This window comes from Leptopilina boulardi, unplaced genomic scaffold (genome assembly GCF_019393585.1).
Source record: "Leptopilina boulardi isolate dan_hultmark-lab unplaced genomic scaffold, ZJU_Lbou_2.1 LbouV2_384, whole genome shotgun sequence".
NCBI classification, from domain to species: Eukaryota; Metazoa; Arthropoda; class Insecta; order Hymenoptera; family Figitidae; genus Leptopilina; species Leptopilina boulardi.
In genome coordinates this window covers 1,913,347-1,932,778 of record NW_026137956.1, presented here as the reverse complement: position 1 = coordinate 1,932,778, position 19,432 = coordinate 1,913,347, and the positions used below count along the sequence as shown (strand labels likewise).

General features: G+C 22.9%; 1 protein-coding gene across 1 annotated transcript in view; it reads left to right on the top strand.

Annotated features, from left to right (window-relative positions):
• Window positions 1-4,293: 4,293 nt before the first annotated feature.
• Window positions 4,294-19,432, top strand: part of LOC127288288 (acyl-CoA Delta-9 desaturase-like) — a 30,015-nt gene continuing 14,876 nt past the window's right edge. The window contains exon 1 of the mRNA XM_051315658.1: window positions 4,294-4,620. The gene's annotated coding sequence lies outside the window, so the exon portion shown is untranslated. The remainder of the gene's footprint in view (window positions 4,621-19,432) is intronic.

Genomic DNA, 19,432 nt, shown 5'->3' with positions numbered 1-19,432 from the left:
AAATAAATGGGTACGTAAAAAAATACATATAAACAGAAATTAATTAAATAAATAATTAGGTACATATAAGAATAAATATAAGAAAAAATTCTATTTCTTGTATTTTAAAATAATTTCAGTTTTTAATCTTTTTTTTAGAACAAAATTTTTAGTTTTTTCTAAACTTTATGTGTCCAGCAGCTTTTCAAAAAAATTTAGCAAAAAAATTATTCAGTATAAATTTTGTTCGAAGTTCACCTAAACTCCTTCCAACAACAAAAAACCATAATTTTTCAATTAAATATTTTCAAAAATTGTAATCAAATTCTTTAAAAAGTTCAATTGTTTTCAATTAAATTTTACAAAATTTCAATTATTTAAAAATAATAAGTCAAAACCTTTCAATTCTTCCAAAATTGAATTACTTCTATTAAATTCTATAATTATTTTATTTATAAAAAATTTTAACTAATACTTTTTGCAAATTTTATCATAAATTTAAAAAAAAAATATTTTTTATTAAAAACTTTGATTGCAACTCTTCGAAATATAAATTTTTTCTAAAAATTTTAAATTAAAATTCTTTACAAACTTATTTTGTGCTAGAAACGGATGTTAAAGCCGTTACATTTGTATAAAGTTTTTCATTCATTAAAATATTTTCAAAATTTTCAATTTAAAATCACCAGAAATTTAATTATTTCTAATGAATCTTATAATTATTGTAGATCTTCCAATATTCGATTATTTAAAAAAATTCAATATTGACTGAAATTAAAAAAAAATTTCAGTAATTCAATTTAAAACAATACTTGATGTATCTGTCAAAAATTATTTTTTAAACATTTTTTCGATAAATTATAAACGAGAAACATTTCGTCTTGTGCAGTTTCATTCAAAGATAAATTAAAAAATAACTTTTAATTAATTTTTGATAAAATATATGATTTTCTTCTGTGGTGACAAATACATTGATAAATATTTTAATTTTTTAGTTCGGAAAATAATCTTTGAAATAATTATATATTTCTAGACTGTTTAATTAGTTGCATTTTTTAAAATTTTCAAAAACTCCCACCAAGCAATAGTGCATGGAATACAATCTATAGAACACGATTGAAAACGATTGAATATAATAAGAAAGTCAATCGTCTTCAATTGTAAGAACACGATTAAGAAAAACGATTGGGGACAATAGAAATTTCTTTCCTATTGTTTTCAATCGTTTTCAATCGATTTTTTCTATTCATAAATTACGTTGCACTATTTTTCACCATTTTCGACACCCCCCCCCTCCCCCTTGTTGCACTTTTTGCATACATTAGCGCCATTTTTTCTGTTGCATGTTGCAAATTCTTGACCCCCTCCTCTTTCCCTTAAGCGCAACGTAATTTATGGATGGCCCCTTAACGTTCCAATTCGGTTTTTTCGCCAAACCGAATTCAGCTTAAGTTACCACCAATTCTATTCGCTTAATGCCAATTCTTTTTTTTTTAATGGGAAATCTAAGATTGAGTCCACAAAAAAAAATTTCTATTGCGAACTCAATTTAATAATCGGTTTTGTATACAGAAAAAGTTAAATACAAATTTAAAAGTCATATATACAAAATGATAATTCATATAAATGACATGAATCACTTTTGAGCTTAAAGTGTTAATTTCGTCTTGGGAATTCATTATAAATTTACATAAAAAAATTGCATAAAACTGTTGTAATAAGTTGAACTTTCTCATACAAAATTGCAAAGCTTTTGTTCATTAAAAAACAATAAGAACATTGAATACAATTTAAAAAATATATATATACCTAAATGACATCATTGTTGAAAAGTTTATTTTACGAAATAATAAAAAAAAAAATTTACTTTCATTACAAATGAATAAAGAATTTTACATTCCAGCAAATACGTCATATTTGTACAAAAAAAAAAAATTTTGATTTTTTTATTTGACGCAAATATATTATCGATAATAAAAATCTGCGATTGAAGCAAAACAAAAGATAAAATTATTACGTTTATGGTCTTTAAAGTTGAAAGGGCATAAAATTATTTTTTTATTTATTCTTTTTAAATTATTGTATATATGCGTTCTTATCTCTCTAAATCTGAATTAGTAAATGTTTTAATTAATTAGAATTATAGTGACTGAATTTTCGCTATGAATTAGTTATAATTTTTATTGATACGTAATGAATTAGTGAATAAAAAAACATTCTTTTGTCAAATACATTATACAGGGTGATTTTTATGTTCCGGACCCCCTAAAAATTTTTTTAATTTCATTTTTTTCGTTTTTTAAACAAAAAAAAAGTAGAATTAAAAAAAATGTCAGGGACTCCGGATCATAAAAATCACCCTGTATAGTCAATTTTAATTAAAATTTAACTTAACATAACCTCTAAAAATCGAATATACACTGTAAAAAAAGGTTTTAATTTTACTATTTAAATAGTAGAATTACAAGATTCTGTAACAAATTCCGTTACAGAATTATTTTTTTTTTTTTTTTTTTTTTCTGTAATTAAAAAATTTTACAGGCGCTAGTGAATTCACATAACCTCAATGTACAGTTAAGGCCTGAGCAGAATAGAAACGTAACAAGAATCGTAATCGTAAACGCAACCGGAAGAATAAGTTAAAAAAGGAGAAACAATCTATCTATCCTTCTCTAACTCATTCTTCCGGTTGCGTTTGTTATTACGATTCCGGTTACGTTTCTATTCTGCTCAGGCCTTTACTATATTGTGTAAAAATGTCCCACACAGTGTAGGTTTTTTTCCTCGCATATACGACATTAATTTAATTATAACAGATTATTAAAATAGTTGTTTAATAAACGAAATCAGGCAAAAAAAAATGAAAAAGTAAACAAATTTTTAAATTTAAAGAATATTTATATTGTCGATGTATTTTTCTATCAATGTGTGATTTTACAATGAAAAAATTGCTTTTTTACGTTTTCATTTAGTAATTTTACAAAATTCATGATATTCACATTTTCAAAATGTAAATTAACCAAAAATCTTGTATTTCTAACCTCAAAATCATTAATATAGTCAAATTGAGTGCAGTAAAATCCGAGGTAAAATCACATAATTTAGTAACGAAATTTGTTACAGAATCTTGTAATTCTACTATTTAAATATTAAAATTGAAACCTTTTTTTACAGTGTATTTATAATTTGTCAAAATCGATTCAATAAATTTCTTATATTTTAATAGGAAATAAATCATTTAAAAATAATGACATTTACTGAGGAAACAGTATAGCAACAACAAATTTTGAATGGGTTTCATAATAAAAAAATTATTTCTGTGGTTCGTTTTTTGTTTTATTATTAATTTTTTTATTTTACCTTATTATTAATTAATTTATTTTTGTTTTATTTATTTATTTTAAATGTTTTTGATCATTAATTAAAATTTAATTCTGACTCGAGATATTATTTCTCCATTGTATGGGTGTTTTTTGGATATTCATCTTTTTATATTATTTTATTGTCGATTGTGAGAATGACTGATTGCTAATTTTAGTTTCATCGTTTTATTTGGTAAATTGTTTTTATGTTTATTTTATTTATTTTTCTTATTTTCATGTTTATATCTAATTTATTTTTATTTATTATATTGATACTATTTTATTTATTATTACATATGTATATTGTTTTTCATTTTATTTATTTTGTATATATATATATATATATATATATATATTGTATTTATTTTATTTAATTAGCTAGCTACATTTTGTATTTTTGTTTTTATTTTAATTTTATAATTTTTTGTATTGTTGAGACTTCCTGAAGAGGAAATATCATCAGTGTGATTTCGAAACGTTGAAGAAAATATTATTAAAACCCATATTTCTCTGAATGTTATCGTTTTTATTATGAAACCTATTCAAATATATTCTACTCGGACGTTAAAGAATTAATAATTATTAAAACAAAAAAAATTTGTTTTTGTAAATGTTAAAATAAACAAAGAAAAATATAATTTTTTTTTCTACGTTATAGTTCTCATTTCTTTAAGACAGCAGCGCTATTCACAATTCTGAAATTTATACTTGTTTTCCCCTCTATTTTTCATTCTCTCGATGACTGTACATTTTGAATGAAGCTACATTCTAAACACTGTTCATACAAAACGCATGCGTTTATTCTCATGCATTTCATTGGCTATTATTATGCGGGCTTTATGAAAATAATGAAAAAAACAGGTTATCGACTCGTCAGCATTTAGCGCCGGCGCATTGACATACGCATACTTTGGAAATATAGCTTACGTGATATTTACCGCGTGCTCAGCAACCGGCATTTGTCAGTTTCAGTCAGACCGTTCAGTTAAATTCTCGTTCTTTGGCTTATAGTATATAGTTTTCAACCTTCAACGTGTACATCTCTAGTCAACGTCTCTTCAAGCGTCATTATATTCTCTTTTAGATATATTAAATTATAACTATTACAATTAAATTTATCAATTGTTTGTGATTTTTTTTTAAGTTATTAACATTTTTCTCATTGAAACGTTTATTGTAAGTCAAAATTTTTTTTTTTTTTTGTCATTTTCTCACATTAAAACAAAATTTGTAATTCCACCATCTTCAGAAAGAAAATTTCATCAGTCAATTGAAACAGGTATGTTTAAATTTTAATAGCTCTAAATTTAACCGTATATATTGAGAGTAATGTGTGTTTTTTTTTTCTTTTTAAATCTTATTGAATTTAATGTGGATTTTTTTTTAAAATAGAAAATAGTTTTTTCTTAACGAACGTGAAAATTTTTAATGAAGTTTAAAAAAAAGAATTAATGAACAAGTTTTGGTGAAAACAAGTTACCTGGCTAGTTTCACCATTCTTCTAGACAATTTGATTCTGGAATGCGACTAGGTAACTTTTTCCCCTCTATTTTTCGAGGAAAATCAACATTAATTTCCAACAATAGACGTTGCACGTTTAGATGGTTTTTTTTTATCTAATTTTATTGCTCTGAACAGTTGTAATTGTTTTTAATATGTTAAGAAAAATGTTTTTAATTATAGTGTAAAATTTCGACATTTAAAAATTAAATTTTACATATTTATCACAATAATTTATTAGTTTTTAATCTTTATAACGATATTCGTTAATTATATTTTAAACACGTGAAAATAATTAGAATAATAATAATAATAATTGGGTAATCACATTATTTGGGCGCATGCGGTCGTTTCATGCATAATAATATTAATTACATAATATAATTTTGAATGCTTAAATTTGTTTTAATGTTACGAAATTTTCAAGTTAAAATAAAAAAAGAAAAAAAATTTAACAAATTGTTTTAATGTTAAAAACAATTTATAAGGATATATTTCTAAAATATTATGCTTATCAGATAATGCCATTTTTTTAAATGAAATATTTTCTTATTTTAAAAATATATTAACATATTATTATCAAAAACTATTATATTAATGCGTTGTACATTAAAATTTTCTTTATTTTTCCTCATTTCTTGCCATTTAGTAAATAGTTCATATATATTTAAAAAAACAGTCTAATTAAAAAAAATATATATAACTATAAAATTCAATGAAAAATATAATTCACTGGTTATATAAAAATTTGCAAATTAAATTAATATTTTTAAAAATAATAAAAAAAAATTTTTTTAAATATAATAAAAATAAATAATTTTGATTATTAAATTTAAAAATATATTTTTATTTAATTTAATAATACGGAAAAAAGTAATTAATATTTAATTTACAATTTTTAAATATTTATTATATTCTAAAAAATTATGTTCCAGATGTTTACAGATGGAAAGTTAAATTAAATTTAAATTTTCTTCATTTAATAATTTAGAACTTTTCTCATTAATCTATATATATATGATTACATTTATTCAATACAAAGAGCAATAACATTGCACTTTATCAATTCATTGTTATTATATTGAGCCGACTATTGTTTCAATAATAATGAGTTACAGTAATCCGAGTAATAGAAAATAAAATAAAAAAATATACAATTAAATATAATTTTTTTATTTTGTTTATTTTTATTAATATTAATTATTATTTCTACTAATTAATTACAAATCACTACTATTATTTATATGGTAATAATAATAATAATATATAATATTTTTTGTCTAAAGAAATTTAAAAAAAAAAAATAAAATTTTTTTTTTGGAAAATTTGGCCTAAACATTTAATTAATATTTTTATGAAAGTCCAAAAAACTTAATTTAAAAAAAAATAATATTAATGATAATAATAATATTGGTAATAAATTTTTCATTAGATGTAAAAATGTAGAATATATAATTAAAATAATTAATGTCCATTTATATATTAATAATGTTAATTATTATTGATATAAGTAAAGTTGCTACTTTACACTTTCTTCATGTACTTTATAATTTATTAATTATTTATAAATCGTCATAAGCAAGTACATGATATACCACAAGTCAAAAGGTGAACGATTATTCATCTGAGAAATGGAAACTCTTTTTACAATGCAAAATATATTCATATATCCATAATCTGATGTAACGAATCTTAATCATCGCGTAGCACGTGTTTTATAAATTTTTGAATTTAAAATAGAAATTCAAAATCCAATTTTTAGATATTAACATTTTTTTTTTTATATTAATATAGATCAGAAAAAAAAATGAAGAGGACAATTTAGGAAAATAGAGGAAAATATTAAGAACTTGGAATATATAATAATCTCAAGAGTAATTAATTAAACAATCTCGAATGACATTCACGCGATTAAATATTTAACCATGACTTTGATAGTAAATAAGGAAAATATGACCTGCTTTCTATATAAAAATAGTAAAACTTATAACAATTCCTTTTTCTCAATACTTTCCTTTTATTTTTTGGTAGATAAAAAAATAATGAAATTAGAAGTTAAAAGAGTACACAATCTCGAGTGACATTCGTGCGATTAAATATTTAACCGTGACTTTGAGATTATATACTTATATATAGTAAATAAGGAAAATGTGACCTGCTTGCTTTCTATAGAAAAAAAAATTTAACCGTTGGAAAAATTTTATTTTCCTTTTTGTTCATTTTTATTTGTGGTTTTTTTTTTTATTTAAGTATGGGAGAAAATAAGGAAATTTGAAATTATAGAATACATATTGTATAATTTTATAGGAAACCGGTAAGGAAGCGTGGTGTTTTTTTTTTCGTTGAATTTTTGGTGGGTTCAGTTCAGTTATACGATGGTGCAAGTCGCGTGATCGTTTTTGATTGGTCGAGAGATCTCAGCTGAGCTCAGGGTTGGCGCTGGTTTGTGGAACTCGATGGTACCACGTTGTCAATACAGGATACTTCATCCTTCTCTTCTTTATTCTCTTTCTTCCTCTCCCATCTTCCCCTTTTTTTAATTCAGGCGTAGCACGTGGTTCAGAGGTGCCGTTTACGTGAATAGAACATATATATATATAACACACACATGCTAGAGAGTGACACGTCATCTAGGCAAAATAGATGATAGAATATCGTGCTGTTTTTATTTTTTTTCTTTTTATTTCTCAAATTAACTTAGGACACTTTTTCCTCTATATTATTTATATAATAATAAAGTAACAATAATAATTTGTTATTCCATTATCTACTTAAATATTTTTTTTTATATTTGTCACTAAAAATAATATTGAAAAATTTTTTTTTTTTTTTCTTTTTTTGAGGTTATGTTGTCAGAAAACTCAGTGATTATTATTTCAATCAATGAATTTATTATATTTTATCCTTGATTATATCCAAAGTCATTGTGATCTATTTTTAAAAAATTTTTCGCTATTTTTTTTTTTTTTTAATTTTTTTATTTACCTTGGAATTTAAATTGAGTTGCAAAGAAAAAAAATATATGTTTTAAAAAATTTTTTCGAGATTATTTTAGCGTCATATAAAATAATTTAAAGTTTACATTTTTCATAACGAGATTTTAAATCATTTTTTTTTTTATTATTTTAGTTGCAAAAAGCAATTAGAGGACATTAAATAATATAACATGAGAAGGGAGATAATGAATAAATGTGATAATATGTTAGTGATAATTAGTTTTAACAATGTATATATATATATATATATATATATATATATAGGCATGTCCAATCGTTTTAGAACTTATTTTAATGAGAAAAGTTATAATCTTATTAATTGAGGTTTAAAATTAAAAAGAAAAAAGTAATAAATATTTTTCCAAACTTTTCTATTATCGTTGTTATATAAACTTCTCTAGAGAAATTTTTTATATTTGAACGAAATCTATAATATTGAAATAAATATTTGTACAGTTTTTTTAAGCTCTTACATCCAGAGAAATGTTTTAGTTGAACCAAATATACTATATTTGAGTTAAATAAACGTATATTTGTCTCACAGCCTATACTAGCCTATTTATTTGGCGTAAATAAAAGTTTTTATTTAAATCAAATAAAAGTTTATTTAAATCAAATAAATATTTATTAGGCTATGAGACAAATATACGTTTATTTAACTCAAATATATTATATTTGGTTCAAATAAAACATTTCTTTGGATGTAAGAGCTTAAAAAAACTATAGGGTCAGTTGGGGTAAATAGGGACAGGGGATAAATGGGGACAAGAGGTTTTGGAGCTTAATTTACAGTTTTAAAATGAAGTTCAACGTCAATATTTTAACTTCAGATCACCTGCAAGAGGTTTTGAGTGTTGCCAAGTTTTTATCTTGACAATTGGCTGCAAGATAAAAAAAGTTATCGCTCAATGCATAAAAACTTGAAAATCAAAATCAAACTGTTTCAGTATTTTGTCTCGCATTTCAATGAAAACAGACTTAAAAATCATACCAAATTTTTTTCTTATTCCTTATGACTCCCATAGCAGAAATTAACTTGAATTTTTGATTTTTGTCAATTTGATTAATAATGACAGGCTGTCCCCATTTACCCTGAGTTTTCAAATTTTTGGGGTAAATGGGGACAGCTTGTCATTATTAACCAAATTGACAAAAATCAAAAATTCAAGTGAATTTCTGTTATGGGAGTCATAAGGAATAAGAAAAAAATTTGGTATGATTTTTAAGTCTGTTTTTTTTTCAAATGCGAGACAAAATACTGAAATTAAAAAAAAATAAAAAAATTTCAATTGGTTCAACTATTATATAGGGTAAGTGTACTAATTACGGCGAGTGCACCAATTACGGCGCGTTCATAAAAAATAACTATTGTTACTATTATATTTAATATAACTGTTGCCAAATGATTAAAAAAAATTATTTCAATCTTTTTTTGATACAAATACTTATAAAGATGCACATTTAAACAATTATTAATTTAATTATTTGAGATCAAATTTTTTTCCGCGCCGCAATTGAAACATTTTTAAGATTTCCATTGGCTTCAATTTCGGCGGGCAAAGTATCTTCAAAATACACGTAATTTTGGTCACCGCAATTGATACACCGAAACTGATACAAACTCGCCGCAATAGAAAATTACGGTATTAGTTTTAATTTCTCATATTTGTTTAAATAATCGATTTTTATAGAGTTAAAATTTTTTTTTAATATCTTAATAACATAAGCTTTAAGTTTAATAAGTCTTAAATTGAGTTTATACAATAGAAATGTCGAATTTTCTATTTCAAAGGTGTTTTGACTCGAATCTCGCCGCAATTAGTGCATTTACCCTATCTACTACAAATTTTTTTTCAAGTTTTTTCATCCCTTAATACAGTAATATACTTAAGGAAACTGTTTTCTTAAAACTTCCTTAGAAACTATGCTATCCCCGCATTTACCCTAAATTTTATGAAATTTTCTAAATTTTGGGGTAAATGGGGACAGTCAGTTTCATGCGTTTAAAGCTTATCTTAATTTTTTTCTGCTGCATAAAATTAATCCTGGGAATGTAAATAACAACTTAAAAAAAATTAAACCCGCAAATATTACCTTTTAAATGAAGAAAATATCGTAATTTGTGAAAAATATAGCGATTTTGTCCCCATTTACCCCAACTGACCCTACCTATTTATTTGTTTTAAATAAAAATTTTGTTCTTCATAAATAACGTTTTATTTGATTTAAGTAATAAATTAGAATTGTGTACTTCAAATATTTATGAATAATCTAATATTTTATTGTAATTAATATTAAGATTTTTTCAAATACTGATAAGTCCATTAAAAAATTTTTTTTTGCAAACAATTTCTAGGCATATTTTATCATATTAAATTATTGATAAAAATCATGTTCAAATTTGTTCATATAAATGGTTTGGAAAAATTGCTGTAATAAAAATTTTAATGTAAATCAAAAAAAAGTTGAAAAAAATAGAAAAATTATCGTTTCAATTTAATTTATGTTAAATTTCGTGAAGAATATATTAATTTTATAGGTTTTAAATTTATACACACGTGTTTTTTATATTTTAGAAAATTCTATTTTTAAATATGCTTAGTTGTATTGGCTATCATTGAATTAGTTATTAGAAGAACTGAAAATATTTATAAAGTTAAAATTGTCTTTTGAAGTTAATTTGATTGAATTTAAGAAAATTTAAGTTTTAAGTAGTAAATTTTATTATATACGTAAAACTACTTAAAATTATACTATATACTTGAAAGGGCTTAAATTATTATTACTACTAAATGGAGTATAGTAAATTTTACTACTTTTAAAATGATTCGATTACAAAAGAGCAATTTATAAAGAAATTTTATAATTTTGCTTCATAATTTGCAAATTGTTTATAAAAATTGTTTATAACATTGTTAAAAAAACATTGTAAAATCATTTCCAATGAAATTTGGTACTTTTAATATCCATTCCGATTGCAAAGAAACCAATTGATGGAAAAAAAGATTTTTTTTTCTACCAACTTGTAGAACGGAAATCTCGAATTTGAACTAAAAAAACGGACATTTGGAACTAAATTGGTTAAAACAGCTATTTTAATTATATAGTTTAAAAATTGAATTATTTAATTTTCATTTTTCATTATTGAATGAAAATTTTTAGTTAACTTAAAACTCATTTAACAGAATTTCTAATTGATAGAACTTTGATTTGTCCGAAATTGCAAATGGCTGAACAAACAATCGACAGAAAGATTTTGGCGCGATTTTTAAAACCAATCACAATTTTATGGATAATTTTTGATTGGTTGATTTTAAAAATCGCGCCTCTATTTGTCGATTGTTTATTCGGCCATTTGCAATTTCGGACAAATGAAAATTCTATCAATTTGAAATTCTGTTAAATGATTTTTCGGTTAAGGCCTGAACAGAATAGAAACGTAACCGTAATCACAATTGCAATTGTAAACGGAGGAATGGGTTAGAGAAGGATAGTCATATATTGTTGTTCTTCTCTTACTAATTCTTCCGTTTGCGATTGCAATTACGATTTCGGTTACGTTTCTATTGTGCTTAGGCCTTTAAGTAAAAATTCTATATAGTATGAAAAATCGGTTATATGGAAATTATATCAAATAATAATTCGAACAAATGAAAATTCATCTGAAAGAAAATTCTATGCAATAAAATTTATTTATTTATAATTCGAACAAATAAAATTTCTGTGAAGTGAATTTTCGGTTATATAAAAATTCTGTAATATAGAAAATTGTTTTGATGAAAATTCTGCAAAATACTAATTTGAAAAAATAAAAATTCGGCTCAATAATAATATTATGACAAATAAAATTCGATAAAATGAAAATTCTAACTATAATGATTTTGAGAACATAATATAATCATGCGTCCCAATTCTTTAAAATTTTTAAGTAGTGATTTTTAAGTTAATATAAATTTTAAGAGTAGTTTTGCATATTTATTTTTTTAATATTGTAATAAATAAAAAAAACAGTAGGTTTACATAAAAAAAAATTAACTTTTGTTTGCAACAACAAATAAAGCAAATGATAAGAAATAGTAAGATAACGTGTTAATAAAAGAAAATATATAAATACTAAAATTTATAAATAAGATAATTACTAAATTGTTTTTTCTTAAAACTGTATTTCAATAAATAAGTATTAGGGAATATTATTATTATTATTATTATTAAGCATAAGTTCCTTGATTTTTAAAACTAATTATTAGACCAATGTTTTTCATTTAGTTCAATTCTAAACTTTGGTTTTGAGACAAAAAACTTTAATTAGTTTCGCTGAAAAACTTGTTTAAAAAGCAAAAATCGAGATTTTTTAAGAAATAATTTCATCCTCAAATGGTTAAATAAATGTAGTAAAAAATATAATGTAACTGCATCGAAAACATTTTTTTAGGCTTAATGTCAAATTTTTAGATGCTTCCGTTGTAGTTACGTTATTTTTTACTACATTTATTTAAAATATTGAAAAAATCGAACAAATTTCTTATACAATATTATTAATTATCATTTAGTAAGACAGAAAAAATCGCATTTTAAAAGTATTCGGCTTCTGATAAAGTTAAATTTTAAAAAATCATAACTTCCATAATTTTTATCAAATAAAGAAATAAAAAAATACGTAATTTTTTATTTTTCATAAAGATTTCGAAAAAAATTTCCTAGTAAAAAAAATTTTTTTTAATGAAAATCTCACATTATAATCATAAAATAATAATAATAAAATCTTCATTATATATTATTAATCTTTTGTGAAATGAAAAAAAATTTTTTAAGAAATGTTTTTATATTTCATATTTTTTTTTAAACAACGCATATAGAAATATTTTTAGTATATATTTATACTGACAAAGTCGGCTGTGTATAGAGACTTGCATAACAGAATCTCACCAATGCGCCAAATACATGTAAATTGTATCGTTTAACGATAGCGGAACCGAAACTACATGCCGGCTGTTACAATATAGAAACGGGTCGGTGACTTCAGATGACTACTTGAATAGATGTACATATATATATGTATAAATATATTATAAGTAATCTAAACGATGCCTGAGCATGAGATATGAATAAAATAATTGATGTTAATGTCAAGGTTACGTGCTTCTCATAATCACATGGATTTTTTAATATTTTTTTTACCAATACAACTGACAGTTGCATATGATTAGTTTTCTAAAAAAATATTCAGTGATAAATTATTAGAAAATTATCTCTTGTTGGATTGAAAAGTCGATTTGAAATTATATATGAGTTTTGGCTTATATAAAACTTTTACAATAGATAATTTTTTTTTTAAATAAGTAATATCTGACTATACAATTGTATTTTTTTAAACGAAAAGTGAAGGGTGTTTAGTCATAAAACTCGAATTTTTCAAAAATGCTGATTTCTGTTATTTTTGATCGCATGCAGTTTCTGAAAATAGAATAAACAAATTTATTTATTTATTTCAAAACTCATTCGGGTTTATTAAGGAAATTGTTTTTCTTTGCAAAAAAAAAAAATTATTCTTACTTTTAACAGACTATAGTTTTTCATGTTTTTGATCAAGACAACGTTCGACACTCTTAACAGAATTTCTAATGAATAGAATTTTCAATTGCCTGAACAAAGATCGCAACATTTGAATTTTTTTCATTATTTTTACAGTTCAAATTATTTTTAACAAAACTATTAAAAAAGAATTATTCAGTTTTTCCCTATTTCAAAATTACATGTGCGTTAACCTTAAACGTGAAACAGAATCCTACCCAACTCTGCTTTGGACGAACATATTTTGGGCTCTTGTTTCCCAACCCTGTTTGTTTACAAATGTCATATATGTCGATTATGATATTGTGTAATAGGAAATTATTAATTGCATTAATTGACAACGCATTAGAAATATTTATCAAGCGTGCATTGCTTAAATTTTGTTCATTTATAATAAATAAATTATTGATAATTATTTGAACCATAAAAATAATTAAAAATTTTCAAGTGTTGTGATTGTGAACTTAACTTAAATCTTATGTGATAAACATGAATAAAGATTAGTGTATTTCATTTTATTTCGAAATAAATTTTTTCTTATTTAATTGCTCGCAATTTATAAGTTTTCGCTTCTTTCTTTCTTAAAATTCATAATAAAAGTATTTTTAATATCTTAATATTCAGTGCAGTGAATAAATAAATTAATAAACTTGTCAATAAGAGCATGCCAGCCATGACAGTTATACTTTGATACCAATTCAGGTATCAAAAAATGATCCCATATTCTGGATCATTTCTTGAAAATGATCCAAATATTTGGATCAATTTGATACCTTAAATTGATTGAAAACGTTGGATGAGTGGATCTTAATTCTTGTATCAATTTGATACACACAAGAAAACAGTGAGCTGTCAAAATTAAAAAATTGTTTTTAATGCAAACAAAAATATAATAAATATTAATTTCAAACAATTTTAGAAGATTTAGATTTACTTCTTTCGAAAGAAATTATTTTTTTCCAAAATATTTTGTCAATAATTATTTTTTTAACATTTAGTTTTTTTTTCTTTTAAATCAGACAAAAATTGCTAATTTTTAACCAATTTTTATAAACAAAAGCTCATTTTACTCAGTGAAACATTCTCTACAATTGTTACCCTTTTTTTATTGTAATAAGTATGTTCTTAAAAAGTTATAAACAATTAAAATTTTCCTTATCAATAACTTTTTAAGAACATACTTATTACAATATAAAAAAGGGAAACAATTGTAAAGAATGTTTCACTGAGTAAAATGAGCTTTTATATATAAAAATTGGTTAAAAATTAGCAATTTTGTCTGATTTAAAAGAAAAAAAAACTAAATGTTAAAAAAATAATTATTTACAAAATATTTTGGAAAAAAATAATTTTTTTCGAAAGTAGTAAATCTAAATCTTCTAAAATTGTTTGAAATTAATATTTATTATATTTTTGTTTGCGTTAAAAACAATTTTTTAATTTTGACAGGTTTTTGAGGTTATGTTGACCAGCCACCCTTCTTAAGATGAGTCTTAAAATTAGCGCTAGTAGTTATAATGGAAATTGTATATTGCGTAAATTCAGCAAAGCTGCCTTAAAAATGTTGCCTCTTAAAATAAGACCTCTTTTCGGCATTAAAATAAGACTTTCTTTTTACAGTGTACTGTGGGCACAGAGAGAAAAGACACTTTTCAAATTATTATTTTTAATAACTTTAAATAAATACATCATGAACCGCTATATGCAAAAGAGGGGATCTCTTTCTCTGTCTATCTTTTTTTCCCTGCTAACATAAAAATAAACATAAATCTTTACACTGATGACTTTTACTGATGAATTCCTGTAACATAACCTTTATGTACCCTATATATATATATTATTATATCCCGTTATAGTTATAAACTTTTACCAGGTTTTTCTTGCATATTTTCTTACTGCGTTATCATATAATAGTAAAAAAGAATTGAATTTACTTTATAATAACAACGCTTATGAAACACAATTTCTATATTATATGTCTATTTTCTCTGTGAAAGTTATTTTCCGTATGTATATAATATCGATTCATAATATTTTCTTTAAAAATAATTAATTTTTATTTTGATTTATACTTATTTTGGGCTAAAAAATTGGATAAAATTCGTATATGGGGCATTTTACGCGCGGACAACACTGATCTTTATTTTTTTCATATTAATTTTAAATATTATACAATTTTATTAAAAACTCGTTAAATCAGTTAAATGAATGAAAATAGATGTGGATTTTATAGTAAAATTAATGTCATTTGACATCATTGTATTAATTTTTGAAGATCAGATTAATTTTAAAACATTAAAAAATTGAAAAGCAAGTTTTAAATCAATTTTTCGTAGACTTTGATCATTTTTAAAGTATTTAACTATTAAAGATGCCATTCTACAAATTGTGTACAGAATCTACACAATTTAAACTATGTTTTACGATATTTTTAAATGTTTTAAAAATGGTCGGAGTCTCTGAATTAGTAAAAATGTTTACTAATTTAAATTAGTGACTCACTTTTTGCTTTACAATTAGTTAATTTTTACTTACTAATTGTTAGTAAAAGTTACTAATAATTAGTAAAATTTTACTAATTGAGAAGCAAAAAGTGAGTCACTAATTCAAATTAGTAAACTTTTTTACTAATTCAAATTTAGAGAGTGAAACATTGATTTAAAATTTGTTTTTCAATTTTGAAAGTTAAAATTAATGTAATCTTCAAAATTAATACGATAATGTCAAATAACATTAAATTTACTATAAAATCCACCATTTTCATTGATTTAATGGGTTTTTGATAAAATTTTAATATTTAAAAGTAATATGAAAAAACAAACAAAGATTGGGGTTGTCCGCTTCACGTAGAATGACCTATATAAGGGAAATTCTATAAATATTGAACCATTAATTTTAATCACATATTTTTCAAAGTTTTTTTTTTTTTAATGATTTTTTATTATTTTTATTTAAAAATACGAAAATATGTTTCGATTTTTTATTTTGAAAATTACTTTTGGTATGACTTAATTAAAATTTTTGTCAGTATAATTTTTACTCCAAAGTCTATGAAAAGTGGAAACACAAATATAATATAAGCAATCTAAAGCTATTATCTCTTTTTTGTTAGACGAATTTTATCTAATCCAACCAACGAGTATATTTAAGTACAGTGAACACTATTTTTGCTTATGTCATTTATATTAATTCACTATTAAAATATTTTCTCGTAACAAAATTTGGCTTAACGGATTTAAGTGTTTTACGGTTCAAAAAATTTGGATATTCTTATGTAATTTTGAATGCAGATGTTTTTCAAATATTTTCAATGGCGACGCTAATACGGGCTGATGAATTTCATTAAGTTTGAGAAAATTTAAATATAACTTTGTAAATTAAAAGTCAAAAATCGACTCAAATTACGAATTTGAAATAAATTTAAAAAAAAAATTTTAAACTAAATTAAAATTCGCAAAACTCCAATAACCGTTAGATATACAAAATTTTATGAAAATCGAAGAATTTTAAAAAACTGTCCGACATATTTGATCCACCCTTTTGAATTTAAAAAAAAATTTATTTGATTCAAATAAACGGTTACTTAAAATCAAATAAATATTTATTTGTATATAAATAATTATTATTTGAGTCAATAATTAAACAGTATTTGTTTCTAATACAGAAATTATTGGTTCAAATACAGTTTATTTAATTTAAATAAAAATTGTTTGGTTCAAGTAAAATATTTATTTTATGATAGTCAAGTAACTGATTATTTGAATCAAATAAATTATTTTTTTAGTGTACTTAATGCAGCTTAACAAATGTGTAAAAATGAGTTACGCAATGTTTTTTCTATTATTTGATCAATACAGATGACAACAAAATTCATTTCAAGAATGTGCCTTGAAAGGAAAAATTAAGTTCTCTAATACCTAAAAGTTTAATGGTTCTATAGAGATATGCCCATATACCATTAGAGCATAAAAAAATTGTAAAATTCTTTCTATTTGCGATAATTATTTATAGTAAATATGTATAATTGGGTATAATATATAATTATTCTAATAATGTATAATATACTTTGACTCACTATTTCCTACATACACAAATACAGAAATTATTATTTCTGTATTGTATATGTAGGAAATAGTGAGTCAAAGTATATTTGAGTTAAAAAAATTTGTTGGTATGTTTTTAAAGATATAATTTCTCTCATCAGTGAGACTTTCTTTCGAACTCAGCGATACTAAGATATGTTTAAATTATTATTATTACAGTATATTTACCGGTGGAGTTTAGCTTTTTTCAGTTAAAAACATTTTTAATAGTTATCCTCTCTTGAATCCTATATATATATATATATATATATATATATATAGGTTAATTTTCTGCAAGTTTTTTAAAAATATATTATACATATTTCTACACTTTAATTTATTTCATTTATTACATGAACCGTTCATGAACGTTGATTCTTATCTTAATGATTTTTGACAAAATTATATGCAGAAAAAAAAATTATAGAATATCATTATGTATATTCAAAATTAATTGTCAATATACACTGCGAAGATCATGTCTAACTGTAACATAAATGAAACTATAAAACTATAAATAAATAAACTATGAATTTAAAAAAAGACTTCAAACAAAATTTTTTTCAGTATAATAATAATATTAAAATTAATAATAATAAATAATAATAATAACTCATGTGTCAGAAAATTGTCAATTTATGGACTAAAAATCTTGTAAAACAATTAATTGATCTGTGTAACCTTTGTATATGATTCGTTCAAGTGATCTACAACGGAAGGTCGACCTTAAGCGCATCATTTAACATTATTAATCTGCGTCTCACGCACGTGGAGATAGTGATGAAACTATGTAATTAATTAATACAGTGAAATATTTTTTAATTAAATTTTTAAATTAAATAATTTTTATTTTTTATTAAATTTAGAATAATTTTGTTATATTTAAAAAAAAAAATAATTTAATTTTTTTTTTCTTAAAATAAAAATAAATAATAGTTATTATAATATAATAACACAGGTTTACAAATTTCAAGTTTTTTTTTTGTCACTCGAACAAAACATTTTTTTTTCGATTAATATGTGTTTTTTGAGTAAGAAAATCATATTTTAAATTTTTTTCCCTCGTGCAATTTTTTTGTAACAGCAAATTATGCATTTTCGAGGTGTGACGTCACTAATTAAAGTCACCGGTAGAGAAAGCAGTTAATCCAAATGTAAAAAATAAATCACCATTTGAAAGATAATTAAATTACCTTTCAAACCATTGGTCAACCAATAAAATCCATTCAAAATTGTCAGAGTTACATTCGATCAAAGTTCAAATTTCAAGCAAATTTTAATGGATTTTTAGACATTCGTCTAACTTTCGCTAATTTTTTCAAAGTCAAACAATCAAAAAAAGGGAAATTTTTTTTCGGGGGTTTTCAGGGTCGCTGATTACGAATCCGAGGACAGTTTTTGAAAATTCAAAATGTCGGATCCAATATGGCGGACAAAATTTTAATAATTAGAGCTAAGTACTCCAAAATGAGTACTCGGGGGTTTTTGTGTTTGCTGATTACGAATTCGAGGTCAGTTTTTCAAAATTCAAAATGGTGGACAAAATTTTAGTAATTAGAGCTAAGTACACCAAAATGAGTACTCGGGGGTTTTTGTGGTCGCTGATTACGAATCTGAGGTCACATCACACAGTTTAGTGCAGTTCAGTGATTTAAAAAAAAAAAAAAAAAACTTTTACATAAATATATACAAAATTTATTTTTTAATTTCTTAATTGTGTTTTTATACACTAAAAAAGAAAACAATTTTATTTCATTAAAATAATAATCGATTACTTAACTATTATCAAATAAATAATTTATTTGATCCAAATAATCGATTACTTGATTATTCTAAAATAAATATTTACTTAAATTAAATAATTTTTATTTAAATAGTTTGTATAATTTTTATTTTATTGTATAATCTGTATATATTTCAACCAATAATTTTTTATATTATG